This window comes from Miniopterus natalensis, chromosome 1, assembly GCF_054644295.1.
Source record: "Miniopterus natalensis isolate mMinNat1 chromosome 1, mMinNat1.hap1, whole genome shotgun sequence".
Taxonomy (NCBI): Eukaryota; Metazoa; Chordata; class Mammalia; order Chiroptera; family Miniopteridae; genus Miniopterus; species Miniopterus natalensis.
Window position 1 is genome coordinate 99,709,088 of NC_142081.1, and position 6,000 is coordinate 99,715,087.

Consider the following 6,000-nt stretch of genomic DNA (forward strand, 5'->3'; position numbering starts at 1 on the left):
GGGATGGTTGGTTATCTTACAGGACACTCCACCAAAAATTCTTGTATGATGTCATTAAAACACTGTTTCCAAAACTAAGTGGAAAGAAATGACTTTTTGTCATTTTGTTTATAAAGTTTTTAAAATATGTCTTTATTGATTTCAGAGAGAGAGAAGAAACAAAGAGATAGAAACATCAATGATAAGAGAGTCACCGATCGGCTGCCTTCTGCACACCCCCAACTGAGGACTGAGCCTGCAACCTAGGCATGTGCCCTTACAGGGAATTGAACCGAGATCTCCTGGGTCGCTGGTCGGTTGATGCTCAACTGCTGAGCCATGCCAGCCGGGCTATAAAGTTTGTTTTAATGCAGCGTTTTTGCTTTGGTTTTTAAAAAATGATTTTGTTGTTTTACTAGGCATAAGACAAGAAAATTTAATTTAAATTTAATTTAAAATTAAATTTTAACGATAAGTGCAGAGATACTAATAAGCCAATTGAGTATTTTGCATTTCTTTAAAAACATCTGTGTATTTCAAATTTTGTTACAAACAACAATTAAGTATTACACCATTGTTGAGATGCTGATCTTATCACATTAGTTCTATGTAGTAAATAATAATAAAAGCTTAGAGAAACTGAGGTTATATGCCCCATTAGAAGTCTGGTAGAGATAATAATAACCGAAAATGGAACCTGAGATTCCTGACTGCAGCCCTTTCTCTAAGTTATCCTCTACTATTTTCTTCTAGAATAGGGATCTTTAGACTTTATTATTGAACCTGAGATTCTATACGAGTAATTATCTATAGTATGTGGTAAATTAATGCTGGAACCAGAAGTAGATAGATACATGCCCTCATACAACTGGGCAAATATACAAAACTGTGTATCTGTGTTCTTCTTAAATTGTAAAACACATTTGGCCTAAGACTGTGCTTATGCTTCAAGCAAAAACTAGCAAATGATCACCTCCCCCAAAGTGATAATATGTCCTAAGGAGTTAGCCACTTGAAGAAAAAAGTATATTTCAACAAAAGTTTGCAAAAGAAATACTTCTTTGTATTTCACAGTATCTCTAGTTTATCCTGTTCCCTAATGGACGTATTTGAATGAATGAGTGAATGAATGAATGAATGAATGAATGAATGGGCAAAAAGTGAGCAAATGTATTATAAGTCTCTACTGTATGCCAGAATAGGTGTATGTACGTTTAATTTACTCCTTATGATCTTGTGAAGTTGGAATTCTTAACCTCATGTTATAGATGAGGAAAAAGACTCAAAGATGAATAGTAATTTGCCAAAGTCTATAAGAAGTGGTAGAGCTTTGATTCAAATCCAAGTCTTTAGAGTTCAACTCCTCTGTTTTTAGCATACAACCTCAGGAATTGTAATAAGTTCTTATTCCTATTCTAATATGTACCTTTGTATTTGTTATAATGGAGTAATTGCTACCAAGCCTACGGCTGTCCAGGTTGGCAGCATAAACATTGACTGTGTGTAATGTTTGTTCCTCCTGGAAATAGATAATAAAAATAGAATAGTGAATAAATACATATGTTATCCTCTATTCACACCATCCTGTTTTATTCTTATAAATACAATCTTAGTATTTTTAATGAAAACTTAAAATACATATGTCATGATTTTTGTTGGTCAGCCAATCAGTAGTTATTTATTAATATTCTACTTAGTGAAAAACCTTTTTGGGCATTTTGGAGAGAGAAAACAGAAGAAACCTGCCACCTAAGCAATCATAATTTATTTAAGAGGAAGACAAATTTAAAAAAGTGTTTAACTATTAAAAATGGTAACTGTGCATTGAAAAGATGTCACAAGCCAAGAAGAATGGCACAGATTGTAAGTGCTGAAAGAGTTTAAAGGAGACAGAAGTCCCTAGCCTGGGGTGTTCTGAGAAATCACATGTTGAACTTCCTCATACATCCATGCCTTTGCATCTGCTGTTCCCTCTACCTGACATCCTTCCCAACCCCTCTTTTCCCCTCAACTAATCTGTATGCTTCAACACTACTTTTTTCCAAGCCATTCCAAACTTGATACCTAGAAAATAAGTCATTTGTGTATCTTCCATTCCTAACAAACTTCCAAGATTTGATAATGTTGGAGTGAATTAACATAAACCTAAAGCTGTAAACCAATGGGCATTTATCGTCCTCTTATCTCAAAGTGTGTTGAATTTTGCCAACATTATATCAACATTGGTGTTCTTACCTGTTGATTCTTCTAGGTCTCCATGAAAACTTGAAAACTGTGTGGGTAAGGACAAAGGGGCTTGACGTGCCTGTCCTCCCTGGCACCCCTTATCTAGGGCTTCTGTAGGGAAATGTCCATCTCGCCTCTCACATCCCCAGTGATACCTCAGCTTTCAGCGCTTCATGGCAAAAAGATTGATGTTGGCATTCAATGGATTGGACATAACTTTTACAATGCAGCCTGTTTATGAATGAGTGAAGGACTGCAGCAGGGAGCAAAAAAGGCAATGTCTTAAGGACCTGAGGATTAGAGTACCCAAGGGAACTCAGAAACAGTAGCACCTGACAGGTCCACCTGGCACCAAGGTTTTCACAAATGAAAAAGCTCTTCATTTTTAAAAAGTTTATTTTTTTTGTTTCTCTCTTTGCCCCTGCCCCCACCCCCATTTGTTTTGAGTACCATGATTTAAAAGGCATAGTCACCTTTTCCAGCTCCAGGAACCAGATGCCACTCCTTACAGTTATTTTGCAATGTAGCAAAGAACCGGTTTTTCAATTATGTCTTTCCTACTATACCCTCAGAGACATAATTAGTAAAGTAATAATGGAAGACTTGTGGTACATGACTTCTTGTCCAGAACTGTTTACGAGCTGCATCACATTTTGCTTTCATGAAAAGATAATTTAGCATGTTAGACGTGTGGTTTGACATACTCGAATGCTGAAACACTGAACAGAGTTCCCATTTTAAAAAGTTTTAAAGGTCAATAAAATAATTAAAATCATTACATTGTATCTAAATGTCATTAAAATGTAATAGTCTCAAAGGGTTTTATCATTGATTTTTTTTTTACATAAAACAAAGCCAGGTTTATGCAGACACAATTTGTTGTGAACAAACTGCATGTATAAACTATGAGCCTTGTTTTCTTCTCAGTAAGTGTATGTGGGAGGTTGCAGATCAGACAGAGGGATGTTTTGCAAAAGTGAATATCCTTACTTAGCTAACTTTGAGAGGCACTATGGTGTGTTACTACCACAGGCTCCACAGCTAGATGCCCCACTTATTAAGTATAATATTATATGACCTTAAGCAAGTTACTTAACCTCTTAAGAGCATATTTCCCATCTAAAAAATAGGAATAATAATAGGATTTTCTTCATTGGATTGTAACAATCAACTGACTTAATGTAAAGGACTCATTACATTATTATTATTGGTACAGAAAATGTACAATATTTTTCTTAGACCTGAGAATGTACAAAGATGATTATTCAATCACTTTTAAAGCAGTGGTCCTTTGAAGGGTACAGACCATTATTCATTTGTCAAATTGTTGTTAATGTTGCTCTGCTCTTCCTGATTTTTTATTAATTAATTCAACAAGTTGATTATTCACCAAAATTATGCCAGGCACTATGCTAGATGTTGAAAATGAGAAGAGAAATAAAAAACATGTAAGCTCTCAAGATGCTCAGAGACTAATGAGGGAAATGGACATGTAAACCATTAATTACACTATAATATAATAAGTACTGTAATGAAGTATGATCTGAATGTTAGGTAAACAAAAAGATAGGCATCTCAGTGTGGGAGGCAGACAAAGGTGTCAGGGAGGGCTCTAAGGGTGGCCTGAGCTGAGTATTGAATGAAAAAGAAATGATGTTCTGGAAAGAGGGAGTGTGTATATGCATATAAATATGAAAGAATATGGCATATGTGAACCATGACCTGTTTTGGGAATTGCCAGTAGGTTTACATGCATGAAATTTAGGTTGTATACAAGACTATTAGAAACCCCCTTGTCCCTTCTCTCAACCCTTCCCATATTCCTTTGCCTTTCCCTGTTCTTTTTCATATTCTCTTCCCCTCCTCCTTAGGTTACTTAGCTAAAGGTTCCACAGCTTGTGAATGGTAGGCGTAGAAATAAAAGTCCTGACTCATTTATCTGTCTCCAGAGAGTGTGCTTCTGCTATGCTACTTTAAAGATTTTTCACTCTTTTAATAAAGTTTGTTGTTATTTTTCTAGAATTTTAGTGAGAATGACTGTCAGGTTGCTTGCTTTACTAAACTAATTTTGATTATTGCATTTGGACTATACTGGATAATAGGATGGGTGCAAGGAGGGGAAGATGTGTTCCACTTTAATTCAATTAAATATACATTTATTGAATGCAACTGGACGTAAACTATTGTACTGGGTATTATTGAAAATACAAAACAAGTTACAGCCCTGGCTGGTGTGGCTCAGTTGGTTGGAGTGTCATCCCATTCCCTAAAAGGTAGTGGGTTTGATTCCAGGTCAGAGCACATACCCAGGTTTTGGTTAGATCCCTGGAGGAAGGCCACTGATTGATGTTTCTCTCTCTCTCTCCCTCTCCCTCTCTCTGTCTCTCTCTCTCTGTCTCTCTCTCTCCCCACCCTTCCTCTCTTTCTTAAACAAAGGGAGGGGAAAAGAAGGAAAAAAGACAGCATTATTCAAAAAACAAGTTACATTTCCTATCCTTAAGAAGCTTACAATCTAATATAGAAAATAATACAGGAAAAATTTTAATACAAGACAACTCATTTAACAGCTGTCTGTTAGGCTTAACACTAGGGTAGTGGTCTGCAACTTTTTTTTCTTTCATTATTAGCCTCTGAGGAACCTTTTTAGAGCTTTTATTCCTAACCACTCCCCCCACCATGAAATTTTAATACCACAGATATACTTACTATATATATACTTATGTACTGTATGTAGATCTGTACTTTATACATAAAAAGTACTTTTTTTCCTTCCCCCACATGACCCCAGGAAACAATTTTTGTCCTCTTGGGGGCAATATTGCCCATGTTGAGAATGTATACACTAGGCTAGGCTATCAAAATCTAAGATTAGCAATTAAATTCTAGTTTCAGAAATTTAGCAAGTATCCACCAAAGATTAAGTATAATTTAAAAATTAAATTTTATGAGTTAAACAAACCCATGGCACTAGATAAAAAATAAAATAACTGTGTATATTTATACTTGTGTGGCTGAGCTCAGGATTGCCACACTGTGTAACTCCAAGGGAGTATATTCACAATATAGTCTGTGATGGGAAGGGGAAAATGGAAAATAATTTGAAGCTATAACCATGTTGTGGTTAAAAGAGAAACTCAAGTTCATAATTTATTTCACCTTCAGCCCACTCTAATCATCTTAAAATTTTTCTGACACTCTTATCCTATACAGAATTATGTGTTTGTCCTCTGCAATATGTAATTAATTCTCTGTGAATGCCTTATTCATTCACATAACTTATATATAGGCCAGAAGTATATACCAACCAGAAAATTCACAGGGTATGTACATTCATTTTTTTTTTTTACTAAAAATTACTTTATTATTATTTTTTAAGTTTTATTATTGTTTAAAATATTACAGATGTCCCTTTTTCTCCCCAATGAGCCATTCCACCCCATTCCTTCCCCCTCCCCAGTCCCTCTCCCCACCATTGTCCATGTCCTTGGGTTGTGTATATATGCACATAAATTCTTTGGTTACTCTCTCCCCCTCCACCCACCTGCCCTCCTCCATCCCTCTGACCTTTATCAGTCTCATCTATGCTTCCATGTCATTGAATCTATTCTGTTCATCAGTTTATTAAGTTCTTTAGATTCCACGTATAAGCGAAATCATGTGATATTTGTCTTTCGCTGCCTGGCTTATTTCACTTAGTATAATATTCCCCAGGTCCATCCATACTGTCCCAAAGGGTACGAGATTCTTCTTCTTTACAGCTGCATAGTATTCCACGGTGTAAATGTCCCACAGCTT